The sequence below is a fragment of the Mustela nigripes genome, chromosome 13, assembly GCF_022355385.1.
Source record: "Mustela nigripes isolate SB6536 chromosome 13, MUSNIG.SB6536, whole genome shotgun sequence".
NCBI lineage: Eukaryota > Metazoa > Chordata > Mammalia > Carnivora > Mustelidae > Mustela > Mustela nigripes.
Genome location: NC_081569.1, coordinates 42,250,162 through 42,275,519, shown reverse-complemented (window position 1 = coordinate 42,275,519; position 25,358 = coordinate 42,250,162). Strand labels below are relative to the sequence as shown.

At 46.3% G+C, this 25,358-nt stretch overlaps 1 protein-coding gene across 3 annotated transcripts in view; it reads right to left on the bottom strand.

The window, feature by feature from the left end:
• TLN2 (talin 2) overlaps nt 1-25,358 on the bottom strand; it is a 429,824-nt gene that overhangs the window by 331,828 nt on the left and 72,638 nt on the right. For all 3 annotated transcript variants that reach the window (XM_059372168.1, XM_059372169.1, XM_059372170.1), the window contains exon 2: nt 16,733-16,822. The gene's annotated coding sequence lies outside the window, so the exon portion shown is untranslated. The remainder of the gene's footprint in view (nt 1-16,732; nt 16,823-25,358) is intronic.

Below are 25,358 nucleotides of genomic sequence, written 5' to 3'. Positions count from 1 at the left end.
TTAACATCACCTCACAGGCTGGGTCAGTGGGTGATGCTAGGGGCTGCCCTACTATTTCTTCTTTGCAGAAGAAATGCAAACACATCCTAAACCTATCAACACATTTAGAAAAGCACATTCCAGTTAGGCTGAAGTATCAATACATTTACTTTAAAAACAGAAATTTCAGTCTTATTTGTAACTGGCATATAATTCTAGATGGGCTTCTCATGACAGGAAGCTTGGGCCTTTCCTTAGTTCTCAAACAGCACGTAAAAGACCATCAGGGCCTAGACATCAGCACTGAGGAGCCAGAATGTTGTAGAACGCAGGAAATGACCCACAACCCCATCACCAAGCAAAGAACTTTTGGGCACTGGAATACTTTTTTTTTTTTTTACTATTTTCAATAAGTCTATTTTTCCAATTATAAATTACTTAAAGTTACATTAAGCAGAGTGGAATCTTTCAGCATAAAATCATCCTCGGGGGGGAAAAAAAATCATTATCATGGGACTCTTGTTATCTCAGAGTGACCCATGGCTAGTTGAGTTCTGGGTGATAGCAACAGAACTCTGAGGAACCCTTCTCTAAGGTTATTAACCAGAGAAACTGCTGGACCTGGAAATAGCTTCCCATTTAAGGGAAGCAGGAACTTTGCATCCACAAGACGGCAATGTTCCAGAAGTAGTGGAGATAAACACCAAAAGGCATTCAAGTCACCCAGAGATGTCCTAAAGAGCCAATCTAGCCACCTAACTGAATATCCTATCCATCCATTTAGCCTAATTTTGTTTCACCTCCATAGATTTAAACTTCTTAAATCAAGTACTATTGTTTCCAATAGGAAATTAAGTAACCCTCTCTGTCTTTCAACCCCCTGTTAGCTTGGGGAGAGGGCAATGGAAAAAGCCCAAGTGTACAGATATTACCCACACTCAGAAGTACACTGTGAACCCTTAGGGGCACCTGGGTGGCTAAGTGCATTAAGCATCCAACTCTTGGTTTCAGTTCAGGTCATGATCTCAGGGTCATGGGATTGAGCCCCATATCAGGCTCCTTGCTCAGCCAGCTGTCTGCTTGAGATATTCTTTTCTTCCTTCCCTCTGCCCCTTCCTGCCTCCCCTTCTCTTAAAAAAAAAAAAAAAAAAAAAAAAAAAAATTATATTAAGAACCCTTAATCATCAATGCCATTCATTTTCCCAGTAAACATTTATTGAATCCCTACTATGCTTCAAGTATGCCCTTGACACAGGGGATGCAGCTATGAATAAATAAGGACCTTATCCCCATGGAGATCAGAAATGTAAACAAGAATTTCAACATCCTGCAACAAATGCAGTGACCCTCACGCATGTGGAGGGACTCATAACCCAAAAAAGGAGCAAATCATCATCTGGGGGGAGGGAGACACAGCCAAAGGCTACTTCAAAGTCCATGGAATAGAGGCAGAGATCATGAAGATAGAGCACAAACAATCCTATTTAGCCACAGAACACATTTGTTTTACAGCTTCAGTATGTTTAACTGAAACGCAGTATGTCCATGTACCAAACAGAAGGCCAAGCAACTAAGAGTAAAAGTCAGAATCCAGAAGAGAGGATACACCTATCCTAATTTTGTGAAACTGACCTATGTACATTGCAGACCAATCCTTAGGAGTGGAAGCAATGGTAGAAGATCAAAGCGCATGAAGTCAGTATCACACTTCCCAGAACATCAAGAACTACTCCTACCACAATACCATACAAGAGCAGAGGTTCTCAAACCTTAATGCAGACCAAATGAACAGCAGGTTCTGCTAGAGGAATCCCAGGGTGGGAGGGGGGCAGCTGGAAAGCCTGCATGTTGAAGGAACTCCCAGGTGACACAGATGCTGCTGGACCTACAGACCGCACTCTGAGCAGTGAGGGTCAAGAGAGCCGATGATGCTCAGCCTTGGATGAGACACCCTAGCCACACACAGATGGATCACATGTTGGACGACACAAATTCCAACCCTCATCTGAAGCTTCCATCCCTGTCTAACCCCATCCCTGTCATCTCGTTTCAGCTGTATAGGTGGTTATGAGGTGTGACCGGGCTTGATGAGCCAGTCAAGGAGGCATTCTGAGGATCAGGCCACCAGGTGCACCCCCCACCTGTGGAAGGTATCTGGGGGAGATGAGTGAGGAAGAAGAACCCCAGGTAAGCCGGCCACACTGCTCAACCATGGTGATGCCTGTACGCAGCCTCTACAGGCTGACATCTATAGGAGAATCCAGCCTGACCCTTTCTCCACCTTAATTGCTTCGCAAACCCAGTGCTTAGATTATTATCACTGTCTGTTTAGCATCATAAAACTCGTAGAGGAAGAGCAGATTTTTTTTTTTTTTTTTTTTTTGCCTAAAAATTATAGATAAGGGGTCTTCCATGATGAAAGACTGGAAAGAAGCCAAAAGCCAAACATACAATTAACCAGCCCTGAAGCCTGCAGGCTCCAATCTTGAAAGGACTCCCCAGCCACACCCCACCTGACTGCAAAGTACAATTTGGTTAATAAAAGGGATCAAGTGGAATGTGGTCCTTCAGGGCTTTCCCACACTAAGTTGCTTCTGGAAAATCAAGAGTAATAACAGTTTACCCTCTCCAGGTGGAATGAGGTGATGAAGCCGAGCCTGTTTGAAATCCATCATTCTGAAATTGTCTATATCCACTTTTCCATTTAACAAGGTACTTTAGGTTCTAGTCCATATAATCAGCCTCTTGCTCTCAATTTTCTACCCATCTCACTAAAAGTTATATGTCCTAACCCGCTTTCTAGCCCTTGTTTACCCTGGTCTTAGCTGGCAGGGGGCAGGAAAATTTTCAAAAAGGGAGTTTTCACTTTATCCCTAAACTTGGAAATACTTTTTCCCTGCAAGCAGCTTTCCTAAGACTGGTTTCAGAAGAGTTACACTTAAGTTCAGTGGGCAGGGCCATGGGCTGCTCCTTGTTCGTGAATGCTCCGGGGAGAAAGATCAAAGCTTTCTTAACTACTTATCTGTATCATAGGACATAAAGGAGAAAAGAAAAGAAAAAAAAAAGAGCAGTTTGTAATTCCTACCACGTGCCACAATGTATCATGTTCATCTCTATTCTTAGGTCCTAGGAGGGTAATTGTATAAAGAAATGAATGACTAGATAAATGACTGGAAATAACAGGATGAACAACATCCTGTCTTCCAGGAGTTCAGTTGTCTAGCATCACATAGTATAATCCCAAGTGCAATGAAAGAAATTCAGCCTCAGAAGCCCAGTCATACAGCTGGGAAGTGGTGAAGCCTGCCTTTGGACGCACGTCTTCTGAGTCCACACTGGCACACTCTTCCTTGCTTCTCGGTATTAGATGTGAACAGCTTACGGGAACAGAGAGGGAGGACGGCTAAGCTGGGGGTGGGGCACCCTGGGACAGCATCAGGAGAGGGCAGCATCTGAGACAAGCTTGAAGGAGGAGCTCAACTGACAGCTGTCTGAGATCATCTGCTTAGAAGCTACTCCCCACTTACTGGTATTGAATGAGCATGGGCAGGGCAGTATAGGGTAAGGTCTTTTCAAATGATTGTCTTTTTCCCTCTTCCTTGTACAAGAATATCGTTAAGTGCTAGGGCGGGGAGGGAAGGAATCAAAGCCCAGGCTATGCAAAAAATATGAATAGTTTTCTTTTTTCCAAGTGAAAAGAGCATGCAGTGGGGACAAGCAGAAGTTACTGATAATTTTATCATGTCTATGGAAATAAGACTCTTGGAGAATCATCCACAAAATCCCCCATGAGGCCTGAACCTCTGCCATGTAATGATTTTTTTCCTTCTTAAGGGAATAAAGGTTAACGAAGTGTAGCCTTTTTTCTAAATAAGGTCACACAGTCCTTCCCCGGTCAGATATCTCCTCTGAGAATTAACATGTACAAATCCCCTGCTTGAATGGACATCTACCTAATCTACTTCTGGAGAGGCTGGTGCCCCAAGACCCTAACAGCTGAGGTCCAGCCCTTAAGCGGCCATTGTGATAAAATTTCACCAAGGGCCCACGCCCTGGGCAAAGTCAACCCCAACCAAAAGACAGTAGGACCATGGGGCCCCCTTGGCAGTGGTCCCCAACTCCAAGGGGACATACCAGCTCAGGGTCTTGGACCCTTGCAATAATTCAGGATGCTAAAAGCACCAAAGACGAAACTGCGCATGAAGTCTCTTGGCAATTCTCCAGTCCTTTGGCCTCAATTTTAATTCTTAGAAATAAAGGAATCCCAGTATCACCCAGAGAGAGGAGAGGCTGCATCCCTGAGTTAGACAGTAAAACAACCTTCAACAGGATTCTCCCTTCTTCTAGACATGGAGGTTGTGTTTACTTAGGTCAGACCTTTTGCCTGTCCTGTGTTGGACCGAGCTTATATGGACAATAAAAGGGGCAGTGGTTGTATAGATCTGGGTTACCTTTTTTGAGGCATGCCTAGAACAGATTCACTCCTGACAATAACCTGCTCAAACATTATAGTGAGGGAGGGTGAAGGTGGGGGAAGACAGGACCTTACTGTGTGAGTATTAGGAGCCAGGTATGGTACTGGCTGTTTCCCCTGCAGATCTTGTTTAATGCCCTTCTCACAACAGTCCTCTAAGGTTGGTAGGTTCCCACCATCTCACAGGTGAGCAAACAAGTTCCGGAGTTTTGTAACTGGCTGGCACTCACAAAGCCATTAGATGGTATAGGCAAGATCTGAACCCAGAGCTGTAGGACAACTGTTGGGCAGCATGGCTTCTGATACAATTTAAGGTTCTGAGATGAAAGTTTACTCTTTGCTGTTACCAGCGCAGCAGCTGGCCAGCAGCTGCTCCGGGGAACATACTTTCCCAGATCATGATTTACGCCCATTATCTGGCTTTCCAGCTATGAACTACAAACAGCCTATTCCAGGTCCCAAAGAAGGCAGAAGGGAGCACAAATCATATGCTAGTAAGTTTTTTCCAGATTTCCAAACCTTCAACCTCTTACAAGAAGACTACACCAACACCCCGAGTTCTCCAACATAATATAGTGGGAAGGTGGCCAGAACATGATCCTGGGCTCTTAGACTCGTTCAGAAGCATGACCTCAAACACCTTCCCAAGGTCATTAAAGCCATCAGAATTTATGAAGTTCCCTGATTACAAGAATTCTACCATAACAGAAGGCAGTTATTTGAATTAGGTTAATACAAAATAAAACCTTATTTGTACATTTCCATTTATGAATTTTAGTGTTCGGAAAGTTTCAAGCTATGGGGGTAGAGGATGGAGGGGAATGTTCTTTAAAAAAAAAAAAAATCACAAAAGGAGACTTACATATTGAGGAATTATTTTTAAAACAGAAGATCTATCCAGATGGCAGGATTATGGGGTAGTTTTTGTTTTCTTTTACCAATGTGAATTTTCTATTTTATCTGTAATACCGTGTATTACTCACTCACATAGTAAACAAAAGTTGTAAGATACATCTGAGTAACAGCCTGCTCATAAAAGGACTGTGTTAGGCATTTGGTACGTTACTAAAATATATACATACCCACCAGAGATTGAGAGGAAAACAAACTCCCCACCAGCACAGCCTTCCCTTTTCCCTAGTGCTCAAAGGCCAGTTACTTGCTTGTTTTTCCTTAATGAAATAAGGCTGCGTCCAGCTTCAAGTACATTCCTGAATAAGGCAAAGAAAAGAGGAAATGCCCGTCACTGATGAAGACACCTCTTTCTAGTAGAAAGAAGTGTGAGGGGTGGTTCCCATAGTCCTTAAGCCTCCAATCACCACAGAGTTAGAGCAGAAGACGGTAAGGACCCAGAAGGATCTGACACTCTGCCACCTGAGACAGCCAGCAACCTCAGCCTGTTATAAGGCCACTGCATCACAGAGACAACTATATAAACTCTCTTTTCTATATTCTTGATACTCTGGCATTTGGGAGCCTTCCAGACCCAGGGAGACACTGCCCCTCCAAGGGACAACCAATTCTTAGAGACAGCAAAGGGCTCAGCCAGGACAACGCCCTTGCTACACAAGCAGCCAATCCAGAGTCTATACGTCAATCCCTGGCATCCCCTTTGTCCAACTCAGACACCAAGCCCCGCTTCCCTTCCCCTAAATAATCCCAGGGCCGGGCACCAGGGGCCAAGCCACTACTCCTAGAACCCAAACCCCACTGAGATTACTCAAACTAGCCAATCCCTTTTTCTATTTCTTTTTTCCAGCATTTTTCTTTTTCTTTACTCTTAATATTTTATTTACTTGTCAGAGAGACAGAGAGAGGTAGGCAGAGGGAAGCCGATGCAGGACTCGATCCCAGGATTCCGGGATCATGACCCAAGCCCAAGGCAGATGCCCAACTGACTGAGCTACCCAGGCACCCAAACTAGCCAATTCTTAACTCTTTCCCCTGCCCTTTCTTATGGAAACCCCAGTAAAGGCACTGCCCAAGGCTTTCTCCTCACTCCTGTCTCCTGACCACCCTGATGGTTCCTACGTGGCATGCTCACCCTGTCTTGGGAAGTCTAAGTGATCATCGTCCTTCAATGACATTGGCCTCTCCATTTTGTCTTCTTTCTATAGTTTATGATCTGGGCACAAAACAGCTACTAACCCTGAGCAATCAGAAAACACTTTCAAGCACTAAGTCAATACCCAATACTAAGCCCACATGTGTGAAGTCACAAGAGAGCAATCTCTGAGTCCAGAACCCACTTGGTCATTGGATTTACCCTGGCAACTTTGTATCCTGCCTGAAACCATGGGCCTATCTGCACAGTGCAAATACCGACTCAGAGGCCGACTCAGAGATGGTCAAATGAGACAGGACATGGCAGAGGGCAACCACCCATGTCCCCCAAGGGAGAGTCACTATTTTGGCCCAGGACAGAAGTCTGAGTCACAAGGAAAAGGGAAATGATACTGATCTCCTATTTCTTTAAGAGGGAGTATAAAATAGACTTCAGTCATCTACAAGAGAAACAGTTTTGCCTGTTATCAGGGGGAACTTCAATTATTTGCAACATTCACCCCTTCTGCATTCCTCCTTGCTAGAGGACACCCAAGTAAAAGAGGTACCGCTCCATTTTCATGGGATTACTTTTCGTTCACCTTGCTCTTCCCCATACCTGTGTATGTGTGTGTATTTCCTGAACATTTTACTCCTATTCCGTCAACCTCAGCTTCCCTCCCCACCCAGGACCAGCACCAGATCATAACTACTTAGTTATTTCTGTATTAGGCACAGACTGGCTGTTAGAAGAAGGAAGAAGAACAAAAAGTGACACGCATGTAACTTAGGTCCCCTCCTGATGAGAAAAACTCCAAAGGTAGAAGAGCAAATGACATACTTAACAGTAAAGAATATCCACAGTCCTGGGGCGCCTGGGTGGCTCAGTCATTAAGCATCTGCCTTCGGCTCAGGTCAGGATCCCAGGATCCTGGGATTGAGTCCCCACATCAGGCTCCTTGCTCAGCGGGAAGCGTCACCCTCTCCTGTTCTCCCTGCTTGTGTTCCCTCTCTCACTGTGTGTCTCTCTCTCTGTCAAATAAATAAATAAATAAAATCTTTAAAAAAAAAAAAGGGGGGGGAGCATCTACAGCCCTGAGAAACATTTGCTGATACCAAGGCACAAGAGAAGGAATTACATTATTAATGTCATTTTGGAGAAGATGGAATGTCTCCACATCTAGTTTTCCTAAGGCTGCCTGTAATTTTTACTCCAATTCAGACACAAGCAAACCTCTGGGAATATATGCCCAGGCCTATTGAATTCTCCAAGCAGCTGTCTTTGGTATGTGTTGAGGGCCCGCTGTCACTGCTGATTCTTCTGAGGACATTGACAAACATGTCCCAAGTCACACAGGGATAACCCCCCACAAATAAGCACAGGCATTACAACTGCTCAGATCTTAAAAAAAAAAAAAAAAAAAAATTTGAGAAACAAATGAACCCATAAATCAATTAAATCTTAGCAATTGTCCTTTTAATTTAAAAGCCCTGAACTCAAGGATACTACCTGAGTCCTATTCCTCTGTGTTCTCCCACTTTTTTTTTTTAACAGTATATGAGGACCATAAGGGTAGAGAAGTATTCCTAATACTTTATTTACAAAGAGTACCGTTTTCCCTCTTAATCCTACAGTGAATTGCATGCAGTCATTTTGTTTGTTTCTATAGCAACAAGTGGGAACAACAGTTCCAGGGGTCAACAAGGTCAAATGTCCAACAGATGTTGGTCCAACAACTGTCCAACACAAAACAATGAAACTGGAAGAAGTTTGAGAAGCACTAATACAGGATAAAGCCTGTCCAAAAATCCAACTGGAAGTATCCAGAGCTCTCAGAAGTGTATCCTTCCCACACAGCAGCCTCCACAGTCCTGAGAGTCACATTTATAAAGGGAACCCATCATCAGTGTAAGAGCAACCATCATGGGACTTACCAACCTGAAATGGTAACAACTTGCAAGCTGATGAAACCACATTAGGCCAACCTGCCATCGACACCTCAAGAGAAGAGCTCCGTGGGCAAGGAATGCAGTCGCGGCACCTGGACCTTCCTCTTTAGCACTGACAGCCCTGTCAAGTGTGCAAGAGGAAGGGAGTTCTGGGTCCTAATGGCTCCTCTGCTCCTAGGTACTTCAGAGGCAGCCCGGACAGTCAGATGGCATCAAAGGGAACCCACTGTTCCCACCACAACCATGCCTCTACCTCTGCATGGACCTCACTCTTGCCGCAAGAGCACAGACAAGGTTGTTCTAACCTCAGGCAATTTCTTCCTCACAAGCAGCTGTGGGCTCTGAGGACATCAACCCTTCTAACTCTATTCAAGCACACACGTTACAGAGGAAAAGGATGCCCACTTCAGGAAACTCCTATGTGTGAAAAGCACTGGCAAACCTGACCGAATTTTAAAAAAATTTTTTTAAAGATTTTATTTATTTATCAGAGGGGGGGTGGAGAGAGCAGGCAGACAGAATGGCAGGCAGAGGCAGAGGGAGAAGCATGCTCCCTGCTGAGCAAGGAGCCCGATGTGGGACTCGATCCCAGGACGCTGGGATCATGACCTGAGCCGAAGGCAGCTGCTTAACCAAGTGAGCCACCCAGGCATCCCCCTGACCGAATTTTAAAGAAGAAGGTTCCCTTTCAATGCCCAGCTTCAAGGGCTCACATCCTCTAGAACACAGATTAAATCACACCAGTTCAACACCACATTAACCACAGGAGCCAAGCTACCGTGACCAGGATCAGGACAAAAGGACATCACGCGCCTCCCGATGTGATGTACTAAGAGGCAAAGCATCATTCACGCAGGCTTCCTGACAAAAATACATGTCATCATGAGAGTGAAGAGTTACACAAACCTAAATTGCTACAAAATAATCTGCCCATATTCTTGAAAAATGTCACTATCATGAAAGGGGGGGGGGGCAGAGAAGATACTCCCAACCAAGAGACTACAGAGATATTACAACAGCACACAGTCCGCAGAACCCTGGGTTGAATGCTAGGTTGAAGGAAAGAATTGCTGTGAAGGACATTATTGCGGTAAGTGGCGACATTTAGATACGAACTGTATATTAGGTAACAAAAGATCAACGTTATATAGGTCCTCCTTTTACAAACTGAACTGGTTATGAAAAGAAAGGTTCGTGTTGATAGGGAAAACATGAAGTATTCAGAGGTGAAGTGGTACAACGTCACTTTCAAATGGGCCAGAAAATAAAAGGGATGAAGATGATAAAGCAAATGCGGCAAATGATTTGTAATTGATCATTTACCTTTAAGCCACATGTGTATTCTTGCAGCTTTACTCTCAGTTTGAAGTTATTTCAAAAAACAAGTCTTTTGAAACGATATAAATGCACTTTGCAAAGGGTTTCCATGGAAACATCTGTCAATTAAGGCAAGGCTTCCTCCCCATACTGTCTATATCTGTCACCATCGACTTGCCCATAGAACCAAGTGACTGTGCCCCTCTTCCACCTCCAGGCCAACTGGACACCTGGCTCCAGCTCAGCCATTTAGAGGCATCTCCTAGGCATCAGACATGGAGGTATAAGGACTGAACCAGGAAGCTGTGAGGTGGTGAGCAAGACGGAGAGATCTTCAAGTGTGAGGTCTCCACAGGAAGTATAGGCAGAGAGTTGATCTCCTTTTGATAAGTATACAGGGGCTAGGACAATGCAGAAATATCCCAGCGCTGCTTCTCAAAGAGCAAGCACAAGCAAGCATGTATCGGATGGTCCCCAGTGCTCTCCCAGGTACACAGTAAATGCTCAATAAAGGTCAGCTGCAGTTAAGGAGCTACACTGAATGCCACAAGGCCCACCCACTTCACTGAAGCTAGCTCACTTGTGTCTGTGCCTTGGCACACCAAGCCTTGACAACAGACCTCCATCAATGCAGAGGGATCACAGTCACCTTACAGTCTTCCACAAACAAGGCAGAACTCTACTGCAGTCACTTACCCCCCAATCTCGTGCCTCTGTCCCTTTCTTCCCCATTAGAAGGGATGGCTCTTTTTCTCCTCAGCCCACAGCCTCTTACCCAGGGATGAAACGGCTATAATGCAGGGTACAGCCTGTGACGGGAACCACCCCACCTCTGCAGGACATCCCATAGTGCAGCCAACAGCAGCAAGGACAAGGCAGGGGTCCTGAGCAGTCAGAACACCTGCATCCTTGAGCTTACTCCAGCCACTAAACTCCCTGTCAAGCCTAGGAATTCATCATATTGGTTAGACCCTGTGGCAGATCCTTGGGGTAGATGGAATGGCCCCCCTAAGAGGTCTACATTGTCATCTAGAGGACCTGTCACAATGTTACATCCCAAGGCACAGCTGACTTCACAAATAGGCTGAAGGACCTTGAGCTAGTGAGATTTTTCCTAGATGATCCAGGTGGTCTCAGTGGAATCAGTGAGGTCCTCAAAAGCAGAGAAGGCTTCTTGGCTGCGGTCAGAGGCAGATAACGGGAAGCTGCATTTGAAGATGGGGCAACGGGGTCACTAGCCAAGGAAAGCACGTGGCCTCCAGAAGCTAGAAGAGGCAAAGGAATGGATTCTCCCCTACGCCTCCCAGAGGAATACAGCCTGCCCACATCTTAGACCAGTGAGACATACACTTCTATAGATTTGAAGTCTGGGAACACATGAGTGGTGTTTTAAGTCACTTATACTGCTGCTGCCACAGAGGACCACAAATTTAAACTGACACAGACCATATTCCCTCATCTGGACAGGAGTGAGTTTTCCTCCTTTCTGAGAAATGGGATTAGTGGAGGCTAGAGACCCCCCTCTTGACTTCCCAGAAGCCCCTGGGGGTGCCCCAAGGATCTACACCCGGGGCCAAAACCTGGCCCTTTAACAGGATTTCTAAAGGGAATTAATTCACAAAACCAATGACCTCCGTAACAGACTGAACTTCCTTGATATCATCTGCTATTGTTTTGTACAATGTTTTGCCACCAGAGTTCTTTTTTCAGTAGTAAAAATAGAGTACGTCCCAAGTCAGTAATTGGCAGATCCCAGAGCACTAGCATCCAGATTACTCCAATTCATCAGAAAGCAACAACCCCCAGCACGCCCCCACCCCCACCCCCAGCAACCACTCCCACCCCAGAGGGCTTTAGTGTGGCCTCTGATCCCGTAGTGAAATCACCATGGCCTCCTTCCAGGTTTCTGAGTCATCCTCACCACTGCAGGTCCAAGCAGCAGCAGCTGTACTGTGCACTCCACACAGCAAAGCCCCAGCCCGGCCCTGGAAATTCAGCAGCTGCACAGAGGTCAGCCGCCCTCCCGCCTCCCACCTCATTACTTTCCCTCACATCTTCTCCATTCCACTGCCCCTTCGTCTCATGGGAGCCATGCAGCTGGCCCACCATCACGCTGCCAAACGCAATTCATGGGTGCAGCCACGTGCTCCGGCTGCAGAGCCGAGCTCCGGAGCTGAGCGCCTCCACTCTCAGCAGGGCATCTGAGGGCATTTTTTATCGCGGAAATATTTTTATTGAACCAAACATCTGGAGAGACAGCTACTGTTCTGAAACCGACGCAGTCTCGTGAGTCGGGCTGGTGCCAAGCCTTGTGGCCGTAGTCAAGATGGATGTTTGAGCTTCCACTCCTTCGTTCTACTGTCAGCTGCCCAGTGTGTACCCTCCAAGGAGAGCAGTTCCCAGGGAAGGAGGTCCAGGCAGATCCAGGAGCAAAGAATGTAATGGCTTTTGACAGTCTTCAGTGCATCTACTCAAAACCGAAGCCCACCATCAAGCCACCCAGGAGATCCATCTGGAGACTGAGAACATCACTTTTTCAAGGCAAGAGTATGTCTACACCAAGGACTTGTGCTGGAAGTGGTTCTGGCCCCAAGAGGTCTGCTCTAAGTGCAGGAATCGGCCAGACAGGGCACCGGCTGCCATACAGAGGAGAAAAGCCTACTATAGGGTGGGCAGATCAGCAAAACTCACCCCACAGGGAACTTTCTCAGCCTTTTCTCATCCTGTCAGCATCCACTCCCGTTCAAGAGCAGATCTGCCACAGAGGCCTGCTGACCAACTCTGCCCCAGAGAAATCTGTTTCTGACAAGTGTCAGTTCTTCTGGGTGCCTGGGAAACCCTCGACACAGCTCAGCGTGGTCGTGGCAGGCAGTTGAGGAGTTCCCCTCTGAGCCAGAAAAGAGGGGGAGAAACTAGACACAGGAGAGAGGCCAGGGCCACCATGGGAAGCAAGGAGCAACCTCCAGGCTGACCCGTATCTTCCCTCTCAAACACGCTTCAACAGAAGGGGTCACTCCCAAGCATTTATCAACGCTGCGCACCAATGAGTATAAACAAGGACAGGTGGGAGGCAGAGCGAAGGAGCCATCGGAGGGGACCAGGCAAGCTCAGAGGGCCCCCATAAGAAGTCCTTGAAGGTTGAACTGCAGAACCAGCAGAGACATCTTGGTAAACTCCAGCAGGTTAGAGACCTTGTTTGAAGACCTATGAACTCCCAGAGCTGGCATGGCCCTATTTTGGAAGGCTTTTTGTATTTATCTGACTTTCAAAATGACAAAAAATTTAAGATCAACATTCTGTGTTACTGAGGGCCTTCACACCCTTGTTACAAATACAAATTAAATCACCTCTTACAAAGGTCAATTTTTTAAAGATTTTTTTAATTTATTTAAAAAATACTCATTGCAACATTATCAAGTAGGTAAATGGGGAGACAGAGGGCACAAAGCGTGGCCAGCAAGCAGAAAGTGAAAGGTCACATATAATTTTTTTTTTTAACAAGGAAAGATGTTAATAATTAAGAAATATGCAGTTGTTAAATTCAGGATACATTTTTATCAGCATGGAATTAATGTCCAGGATACATTTATTTTGTGACGTATTATGCGGAACATTATACTGTATTTTATTCAAATAACACTTTCCTCACAAAGGGCACAATGAGGACTTCAGGGGGAGTCCTGATACCACCTTGAAAAATTTTTTCTTCCCTCAAAAAACCAAGAGGTTTAACAATATCATTTGGTATGTTTGAGCCAGTAAGGGCTCTGTCTGCAAGGAGAGAGAAGTAAAAGCTGGCAGATTCCATTCTTCATTCCTTTAAGCAGCAACACTGCCTTTCCTTTTTAGTAAAAAGAAACATGCCTCGGAGGGTCCCAAATGAGAACAAGAATTGGGATCTGATGTCACCATGAATCCCCAATTTCAGACAAGGTAAGAAACTGGTACTAAAATAAAATCTGTTTGCTGTGGGCAAAACCACTCCACGCCCAATCCCAACCCCAACCCCAACAGCTCTGTAACCAACGCTGGCTTTGCAGATGGGACATTCTGAATGGCAGATATGGACAGAATTTTGTCCAGCAGGTACCAGAGTAGTGATTTGAAGGGAGGAAAAGTCCGTTTGTCACATTGTGATTTTTAAAAAAAAGTACAGTCTGGTACAAAGAGGAATACCAGTCCCAAATCTGACATTCAACACAGGCCCAGAAAGCTATAGTCCTTGGCCAGGGTCGTCAATATGAGGCCTATCAATACGAAGGATCAGCAGGTCCCTTTTTAGTCATCTTTCCCTTCCTTTTCTTAAAATAACAGATTGTAAATTGCTATTTTAACTTTACCAAGTAAAAAGACCTTAAAAAAAAAAAAACCAACCTGTTGAAGCAAAGAATGTTCTTTAAGACACTTATCCAACATCTTCCGCTCCATTGGCTCTCTCCCATTATCACAAACAATTGCAGACCCCAGAGAGGAGATCTTCTGAAGTCCACAAAAGCCAAGGACACGCCTACCGTCGTGTTTACTTGCGAAGGCTTATAATTACCAGAGACTAGTGTGACCACAGTTACCACTAAGTGTTTGCTCAGGGATCCATCAGCAGTGCCCGTTAATTCTTTGCTCTTCAGATAGGTTAGTTTAGATAAGCAAATGGAAGAAGGAAATGACTTCGTGGAGTTCGTTTAACACATATTTATGGGGCTCAAGGCTGAGTGCTGGGTCCCGGGATACAAGGATGGAGGAAGCATAATCCCGGTCCTCAAGGGACTCATTTCTGCAAAGAAACTGGCCTCAAAGAAAAGGAAAGAGCTTGGCTGGAGGGAATGGAGCCAGAACCAGGTGGAAAAGGACACTTCGGCCAGGCAACAAAGAGCAGCTGGGCTGTGTACATCGTACGGTAAGAGCATCATATATACAACAAATCTCTGTGCCAGGCAAAGTCCCTGCCCTCCTTTTGCTGTTGAGGAAACAAACCCAGAAAATAGAAGGCCAAACAGAGGAGCCTCATCAAAACCTTGAAAACCTAACGCACTACAGTTGCAAATCTGACCCAGAACAGAGAAAACAAGCCTGAGCAGAGAAAGGTTACTTCATGATTGTCTTTGTTTTTTTTTTTTTTTTCTTTTTTAAAATTTTATCCATTTATTTGACAGACAGAGATCACACGTAGGTAGAGAGGCAGGCAGAGAGAGAGGAGGAAGCAGGCTGCCTGCTGAGCAGAGAGCCCGACGCAGGGCCCGATCCCAGGACCCCAGGATCATGACCCAAGCCGAAGGCAGAGGCCTCAACCCACTGAGTCACCCAGGCACCCCATGATGTCTTTGATACAGCAATCCTGCACAGGGGCCAGGAAATGGTCAGCCTGACCCCTCGCCTTCTGCCTCCAGCCATGAGCTCTGGATGACTAGGTTGTGGCACCGGCTCTGGGGATCACCAGGAGCCATCAGTCCCCTGGGAGAACTGGCCCACGGAGGCTAGCTGAGGCTAGCAGAGGTAGTACGAAAAGTGGGCCTCCTACATAAATATACAGCTCTTTCTGTCCATTCCCACCCCACACTGACGGAGTTCCTCCCCTAACTCAAGAGGCTGGACTGCCTATAGAGGCAACACTTTAAAACCGACACACAGGGAAAGGCCATATCCTCGAGGAGCACGAGAGTGGGAAAGATGGGAGAAAACATTAATAATCAGTAACTCCATCTTGCTACCAGCAGTAAAAATCCCATTTTTAGTGGGGATTCAGGTGGTAAAGGCCAGAGGATGGAGAGCTCAGCCTGAAAGCCGGACACCAAAGGCACCTGCTGTGTGACGCGGCGAGTTCCTTCATCCCAGCCTCGGTGAAATGGTGAGTGCCCGCCTCACAGGCTGGAGGGAGGGCTAAGACACAAGGCTGTGTGCCAGGCTCTTAGCCTAGTGCCTAGTACACTGTGAGTACTCCCTCAATGGCTGTTGGAACTGCTAACTACTCAAGTGGTCTGTCCAGGTGGCTCCTCGGGAGATCAGCAGGACTTCTGAGACCTCCCCCCCACACACACACACCCCTGGAGCAGATCCCCAAAGGTCACACTCAAAGGCAAATGTCCTATATTCCAAGAACCTTAGACCTTACTTCTCCGAACACGATCCACACAACGGTAGCACGGATACCACTGGGAACTTGTTAGAAAGGCACATTCCCAGGCCCCACCCAGACCGACCCAGTCAGGACCCGCTTTTTAATCAGATCCCCCAGTTGACCCTGCTTTAGAGCACTCAGAACAAAATCATCCACCCAGTTAGGGCTGTGACCGTAACAGTGTAGTTTTTACTTGGTCTTTCTCTTCCTTCCTGGAAGTTCCATGACCGCCCACACTGTGCCTACCTTAGCCACTGGCATATAGCACATCCATTCATTCACATGAAGAATATTTGAGTATGAACGGGTCGTCTACCCGATAACAAGAGACCAAGCCTGTTTTAAGTGCACAGCAAAATGCAGGCAAGGATGTAAGAGAAAAGTGAAGAGACAGAATATGGGGAGGAGTCGGGGGAGGGGGAAAGAGGGTCTTTATGGGAGTCAGAGAAGGCATCTCTGAAAGGGAGGGTAACATGAGGACAAGACAGGATAGATGAGGAGGAACACGCAGGCTAACAGGAGGGCAGGCAGAAGCACAGCACCTGCATTTGCCCCATGAAGAGGCTGTTCCTGGGGGCTAGTAAAGATGGACAGTCAGTATTTGGCGCTGGTGGTAGAACAGAGAAGCCCTAAGCAGGCAGATTTGGAAGGCCCCGTGCCCTTTATGGCTGCTAGGGGCAGAAAGGTCACGTTTGTGGGCACAGCTGCCATGTCCAAGGCTCCTGGAGCTGGGTGTGAGAAAGGCAGTCCCTCTGGGAGAGCTGGCGGGACGGTGGCACTACTGGCCACAACCCTCCAGCCCTCAAATTCCACAGGTCTATAGTTGCATGCCAAGTAGAAACGTGCAGGTTACTCACTGTTTTCAACAAGCTGATCCAGGAGTTTGTGGGCAGCAAGACAGCCAAGGGTCCAGGAACCCAGCCCAGATGTTACCCTACAGCAGCGCGCTGGCGAAGAGGAGACAAAAGACATGTGTCAGGGCAGGTGGCCACCTTAGTGGGTATGCGATGTGTTCCCAACACTGAAGGACACCGGTGGGGTTCTCATGAGAAAGTGGGCAGAAAACCACTCCTGAGGCTAGTGGTCTCTCTCTAGGCACTGTGCAGTACCCCCAGAGGGACAACCCGTCTGTCTTCAGTCTCAGGAGGGGCACCACCCCACCCCCGGCAGCCCCAGAGCAGCCCCTCGACAGATCCATCCAACATGGGGCCCCCGCTGCCTAGTGTCCTTGAGGTCATTGTACCCATCCTATCTTTACAGAGGAGAGAAATCATGACCAAGAGGAGCCGTTTTGCCCAAAATTAGTAGCAAGTAATGGTAACACCAGGAATGGAATCACAGAATCAAGTCTATAAAGCTTAAATTTACCTGTAAATTACTTTCCTTAATAAAACTCAGTTTCTAAATGTTACTCTTATTCCATCTGGCTCTTAACCGATGAAACAAGACAGAGCAGCCTGCATTTCCAAATCTTAATCCTTCCCCTAAATTCTCCCCCACCCCCCCAATCCCCAAAGACTTCAACTGCCTAAGTGAAACTCCTGGTTTTCTTCAAAAACAACATGTAAAAGAAAAAGGAAATTGTTCACATTTGAGTATGAGAAATTGAAAAACCTTATAAACAAACAAACAAAAAACTTAACACCTAAAAAAAAATCTCAGTTTATGAACTATAAGGAACACAGAACCAGAACAAAAGCTCCTTTTCCAGACATCGGGTTTACAGATCCAAGAGGCCAGAAGCCATCCAGGAAATGCTCTAAGACTAAGCAGGGCATTTCAAAATGGGTGAGCTAAGACTGTTGTCAACGGTCATTTCGTTCAAATGATATAGATGCTCAGAATGCTAATTCTCTAGGAAAGGAGTCTCATTATGTTTTTAAGCTAATCTTCATCCAATTATATATTTAAGCCATAATCATGGAAATAGCTCCTTCCCTGGGGTTTTAGTTCCAGCTGAGCCCGACAAGTCAAGGCATCCCTGGGCACATCATGCCGAACTCTGCTTTCCTGCCGTCACCTCCTCCATAAAAAGAACATGAAGCTCAGGGGTCCCGCAGCTAAGGAACTCAACAATTGCCGCACATTGCTGGAATAAAGCGGGAAGTAACCTCATGTTAAGTTAGGTCACACTTAGGTCACAGTTAGGATCATTACTCCCTACTCTGAAGACGCGAATGTCCCTCATTATAGATTTAAACGACCACATCTCTCAAGGAAGTGACTAGGAAGTTTGTCCTAACAATAGCTGTATTTTGTTTCTAGGCAGTGAACGTCACAGCGACACATGTGCCCCTACCCTCACTAAATGGGTATTTGGATGTGTTTCCACAAAGGTCCATCATTTATAAGGCCAAGGTTAGGGTTTCTCTTGCATCAAATAGAACTTTGGCAGTGAGGTCATTTGTTTTTGAAACTACAGCAACCATCCCAATCCGGCCCCTACCCACCCCCACCCTCCCCACTCTGGCATTCTCGTTAGTTAACTCTGGGTCAAGAAAAGGAGATGCAGGCTTCAGAGAACATGTAAAGCCTGCTGGGCCACCCGTGGGACGGTCAAGAATTCCACCCTGGACAATCCGCAGTATAACTTACTGCTCATTTCCCTTTCAACACTCAGGCACGCTCAGGCGTACAAAGTCAACGCAGACACACCAGCAGATTGAATGTATTTCAACAAGTCTTCCACAGTTCCAGCATTCATTAAAAAAAAAAAAAAAAAAAAAAACACAACCTACCATGACGGCTGCGTAGTTCTTAACCTTATGGAGAAGGAGGGTCCACCAAGTCCTCTGGAAGGATCACGGACACTTTCACCCAAAAGCATAGAATGCATGCGGTTTCAAAGAGTCCAAAAGCAACCTGAAGTTTCTCTCTGTACGTCTGGCTAAGGACCCCTGCTGGATTGAAACGTTATAAGGAGTCCCCTATTCTAGTTCTCTCTGAACTTCCTGTGACCCCTTTGTAAATGGGGGTGTGAATGACAAACCCATTTACAAAGTGATACACCAGAGCACGGACAACTGAGAAAATTGGCTTCTGGTAGCATTTCTGGTGGAAAAAGTCAGACCCGCAGCTATCAACGCTCACAACAGCATGAGAGTTCTCTGCGCCTCTGGGATCCTTTGCCAAACACTTTCAGCAGGAAGCTTCCCAAAGCTCTGTTTGTACTTGGTCACTGATTTTTCGAAACCCAGAATGAAATGAACATCAGGGAACAAAAATACACGTTATTTAGGAATGCCTACATAGGTACTAACAATAAGAAAGGCAGGATTGGTCCCAACAGAAAGTTAAGACACTTGTCACCTCTGAGATCAAGGGGGAATTCTGTTCTGTATTTGTAACACTGATGGCTTAACCTGGTTCTAGGCTTGATGGACGTACCTTTTCCTGTTCACACTGATACCTAGACACTTTATACACTCTTCTATGGATAGGTCACAAAGCAATGTTTTTTTTCTTTTACAGAGGAGTTAGGAGTCAGGTCAATGACAAGGACTCTCAGCCCCCATTTAAGACACACCAGCAAGCCTGTGGAATGAGGTCTGTGTTTGTCAAAGGGTGGGGCCCACAGAGGAACAGTGAACATTCTGGCCCCAGGGGCACCGTCTATAAATACATTTTCATTTTTAAACGTCCACGCCCTGGGGCAGTCCTGTGCTCTGAGGCTGAGGCCACGCTGACCTCTGGTGCTGCCTGTCACTCTGGGAAAAGCCAGTGTTGGGTTTCTGCAAACCCAGTGGTCTTTCCTCTTAAAGGCTCTGCCGGCCTATTCCTGCGGCACATTCTGTTACCAGGAACCAGCTCAGTCTTCCTGATCAGCTAAGAAGGCAGTGAAGGCCCGGAGGCTGCAGCAAGTTTGGAGGAACACTTGACACCTCCCCCTCTTCAGCTGGCTACAAAGGCCAAGGTTGCTTCGGTATTCTCCTTCGGGTGCCTCATCAATACTTGACCTTCCTCGGGAGAATTCTGCTCATTCAGGGGGTGGTCAAGTGACCTGCTTACCAAAAAATTGGTGAGGTATCTAGAGACATGAGCAGTCGAGTCTTAATTCCTATCCCCTTGCACACACTTACCCATATCATCTTGGCCAAATAAGAAGCGCATGCAATTCAGAAACGAGCCCTCTTTTTTTTTTTTTTTTAAGACAAAGGTGTCACGTTTATCTTTTGGTTATAATAGCCAATCATTGCCACCGTGACATTCACAACATTGTCACCATTTTCAGACCTCTTGGATGGATACCCTGGGTAGACACAGCATAGCATGTGCCTAATAAAGGAAGTGCTGCTATCCCCTACCTCCTCTGAAAAGTCTATTCTCCTTGCTCAAATCTGGTTTAAAAAAGCAAAAGCCCAAGTAAGAATACAGAACCAACTCTTTAATAGGTCACTTTCTTTAGAAGTAAACATTCCACGGGATCCTGCCATCTCTGGAATCCAAGACAGGCCTGGCTTTCCTGTGTGTGTGTGTGTGTGTGTGTGTGTGTGTGTGTGTGTGTGTGTACATGCCTGCCAGTTTGAGTGTGTGTGTGTGCGTGTGCGCGTGCGCACATGCGAGTGAGTGCACACACATGCAAGTGCACGCACATGCATCACAAGCCCAACATTCTTCTGATGAATTCAAAACAATAGCTTCCAGGGAAACCATTGCTAAGAGTTCAGGAAAAGTAAAGGCCTGCCAATTTCAGGAGGACAAAGGGTTTCAGCAACCAACAAGGGAACCAAATGATCTCATGCCCCTTTCCCACTGAGACTCTAAATGGGACCCTTCTCAAATTCAGAGTGCTCACTTACAGGCACAGTCACTGTTTCCACCCAATGGGACCCACGGGGGAGGAGAGCTCAACCGGGGAACAGATTCCAGAGGTAGCTTTATGATGTCTACCCCAGACAATCTGCAGACAAGGCCCCTCAGCCAAGGAGGGGGGCTGACCCTCGTTGTGAGAAGTAAGATCCTGGTGTTAGTCACTGCATCTAACAGCTAGTTCCTTTCCACCAAGGTCCCGGCCAGGACTCAAAATAAACCCTCCAATGACAGCCCTGCATTTCTGGGGCATGGGCCTGTGCTCAAGTGTCATTCCTAGTGATTTCCACATGCCTTGGAGGACTTGGGCAGGAAAAGGCCACACCTCCAGGCCTCAGGTGCCTCTCCCTGCACGCCCTGGGTGACGGGATGGCCCCCAGCCCCGAAGCAGTGGTGGGAGGCATGAATGTGGCTCTGCTCCTGCAGCCCTCACGTCTGCCCCTTTTATTACACACCCAGATGACAGGCACTGCGCTGAGTGCTAAGAGAAGTCAATGGTTCCTTTTAAGGGCAAAAGGTTTTAAAGAGTCTCCCCTGCAAATGCCCCACACCTGCCACACACACACACACACACACACACACACACACACACACACAGAGTAGTAGCCGTACTTTGGGTATCTTCGGAGAAAAAAGATTAAGACAAAAATGCTCTAAAATAAATTTTCAATCAACCTCACTATTTCCTACATACTTTTTTAAATGGTGGAGTAATTCCAGTACAGTTTTATTCCACAGGCAATACTTGACGCAGAAGGATTAAGGATCCCTTGACTAACTCCCACACACGACAGCCTGTGTTCTGCCCCGAACTAGGGCTGGGGTTGCAGTTGGGGGATAAAAATGACCCCAAAAAAGCCCCAAAATACTGGCCGTACTTCAAGGCTATTGGAAGGTAACTTTAGGTCTCAAGTGAAGGTAGGAAATAATTTTTATGTAAGCCACAACTTGCATCATCTCCCACAGCTGGGCGTCTTCTCCTGTGCCCCATCCCAACCAGTGCCCCCCCAATACATTCTCCTGTAATTCCCTGTGCATATTTTGGGAAACCCCCACCAGTGAGCTGTTCATACTGTTCTAGAATCCTAATCCTCTCTCCTCTCCAGTCTCAGCCTGGAGCTCCTATAGAGCAAAGACTTCTCCTGGAGGCATCCCTCGCACCCTACCCAGGGTACGCAGCAGGCTCAGAGCAAGCAAACACTGAGAAGGGGCAGGAAGGATTCTTGACTGAGAACTTCACAGACAATTAACATAAGTTAAGAATTTGGGGAGGAAGAAGAGGGTGACTGGATCTCCTCCAAGTGCAGCATACCTCAGTGATTCCATGTTCACGCTTGAAAACTTGCAACTGTAATAAAGATACAAAAAGAAAAAAAAAAATCAAGTCTTCCCAAAGGCCCAGGCTATATGAGCAGCCTGGCTTCCCCATCTGTCAGTCTAACAACAGCAGAAAGACCCGAATTTTGACTCAAAGGTGTTCATTTTCTTCTTCCCTGTGCCTTTCTGTCCTGCCTGCAACGCTGCCTTCTCTACCTCCTTCCCCCCTTCTCCCCTGGGTGTGTTCTCCACACATTAGAGGTATATTTCAAATTTCTTACCTTGGGATAGGAGGCCCTGCACAGTTAGATCCCTACCTGATTTCCAGACTCAGCGCCTTCCTACAGATAGAGACACGCACGCACACACACACACACACACACACACACACACACCCCGCCTCCACGAACCACAAACCAGACTCCAGAGTGTTCTGGGATTCTCTCCGCCCCACCACTTCCTGCCTTCACTCACCCACTTTGGGGTCTGTGCCCAAGTCCCACTCCTTTTAGGAAAGCCCAACCAGCATCACCGGATATAAATTTACCTTCCCCCAAAATCCAGCTCACATTCCGCCACCAGCCCTAAGACAACCCCTTTAATGCTCCCCATCAAAATGAGTCTTTCTTTCCCTTACATGCCTTACCCTTTTGTCTCATTGTGGCAGACCTCAGACCAGAGAGTTAGCTTCTGGGTGCCTTTCACCTCCCTGAGAGATCCTGGCAGGCCAGGAAGCCACCACCTTTACCTTTGTGCCCAACACAGCATCCAACATCAACCTTGGCCAACGGTGAGGACTCTGTTACTTGTGAAGTGACCATGCCTTCATGTTTCGAGGGTTCTTGTGGGTGGCCCTCAGGGTGCCCATTTTAGAATCTAACCAAGCACACTGACAGCCTGAATACAAGGATAGGTTTTGGGGTTTTTTGGTTCTTGCTTTTGTTTAAGAGTTTTACACACACACACACACACACACACACATTCACACACACACCCCGCACTAGCGTTAAGTATTCAATCTCATCAGTCTACCCTGTTCAGGCTCTATTTCCCCAAGGGCCAAACACCTCACTTTCTCTCCAAAGCCTGTGTTCCTCTGGGACCTACTCAGAAAGTATGCAACTTTGGAATGCACAGCCACTTTCCTTTATGAAGGACACAACTTCTGGGGAAGGAGCCTGTTAAAGCAACGACATTTATACATTCATTCTGTAGCCACAGATTTCTTGAAACAGGTCAACCTCCACACTTTTTCATCTGATTCATTGGGTGTGCCCTGTGGGTCTAGAATTTACACCATTCCCTTGGCCCTAAAATCCATTTGCTTATGAACAGATAGAAATGGCCATGTTGTTAATGCTCATCCCAGATGAGAAGTCTGCTTACATGCTCCAAGGAAAATAAGGAAGCAATATAGGACCCCAGTCAAGAAGCCTCTGGAATCTTTTTCCAAACACAAATGTTTCTCATTTGGTCCAGGCTCTGTTTCAATTACACGCTGACAAAAGACAAAAACCTCACTACCACCCACTCCTGCCCTCATGAAGACATTATAAATTATCTTTGTTATGTCATACAGTAAAGTTACCTCACATAAGGTATGTTGACAAATGGTTACAGGAGCAGTTTTGCTCAACAGCTGCCTTTATTCGTAGGTGTTCTTCATTCCTAGGTGTCCGCCAGGCATCCGCCTTACTGCTGTCCAGAAACCGGACAGCATGGGGATGTAGGTACAGTCTAAAGTCTTTGACGTTAGTTTCCAAAGTACGGTCATGAAGAGTCTTGAACGTCATCACCCAAAAACAACTCCTTTGTACCATTAAATAACTTCAGAAACAAAAATTGACTGGATGGAGTGTCTTACTCTTCTAACTTTCCCCAGCTAGGTAATTTCCCCAGTCGGTAGTTTTAACTTTCAACATTGACTCCAAGGCCAACCCCACTGTTGCCATTTCATATAAATTTACATCAGCATGCTATCTCCTCTGGCACATTTTGTAGATTAGGTCAACTCTCAGGTAACATGTTTAAATCTCCAGCGTCCCACAACAGCACAAGCATACCCTTTTCAGTGTTGGTTACAAGCTAATACAAGCCAAAAGCTCTCGCACTGAAGCCAAAAGGAAGGAAGGTAAACTTTTAAGTACATGAACTCTTAAAGGCTAGACAACCTTTATTATTGTGATCCCTTTTCCCCTAATGTCCTCTCTGTTGTTGAGCATGTGAACTTACCCTAGAATCTACCCTAGATCACTTACACCAAGGATTCTTTTTCCCCCCACCAGAAATTTTACATGTAGAAATAATTTTGGTGAACCCTGGGCCCATGACTTAGCAAACTCTGCCAGAATTCCAACAAAATGCGGGGGCGGGGGGAGGGAAGCACCTGGCATCGAGAAGAAATTCTTAGCAAGCATGAGATTGCCTTCATTTATTGAGTTCAATGTTCTAGCTTAAATTCAGATCATGCAAATATTGCACTTATTCAATACGTGCATGCTGGCTTTCATTCAAAAGTAACCTTGTGTCTTCCAAATCTCCTCAGCAAAATTAGGGCTCCATGAGAGTCTTAGGTTTATCCTATGGTCTCATATACCCTGCTTCACCACCCAGCACTTCACCCCCACCTAGCAAGCAGGAATCTTGACCTTGCCCTTTCTTCTAAGACTAAGGAAACTACTGCCCAAATATTTGGTGACCTGACCAAAAGAGTGGAAGGCGGGCCCACATACGGCACCCAGGGCTCCAGGCTCTTAATGGATGCTCTACTCTTCACATCGACTGATTCACAGCAACTCCCGAATTCATCAAGTCATGGTCTCCTTCAATTTCTGCACCCACATCTGCTCTGTATTTACAGAAGTTGAAGTTGTTAAGCGTTCTCTCCCAAGCTTACCCTAAGGTTTGAAAAATGGGAGCCAATCCATCACCATTTTCAGGTTGCCCAAATCTCCTTTGCCTTCAGAGCATTTTTGATTTCTCCTCTAGTCACTACGCACGTCGTCTCCACGCACAACCATTAGCTAAAAACAAAAGTACAAGCTGCTTAGTGGAGGTAAGCCCTCTGTGTCCAAACTCTAAGGAGAAAACCACAGTCAAATCTACTCAAGGGAAAACAGTTCAGACTCAACAGTTCAGTTCAGGCCTGTGTTTATCACTTTCTTCTAAATGGCCTTTGAGCCAGTTTTATGTACTGTAAGAGCTTTAGTAAACACTATTTTAGCTGTGTAGTTGACATTTCAAAGCAAAAACAAAAAAAAGTGCGGGGGGGAGGGATAGGGGTCAAGCTATCTAAGAGTTCTGTTTATGAATTCCCAGGGTCATCATCTATAACTGAAACACTGGTGGTCAACCGGG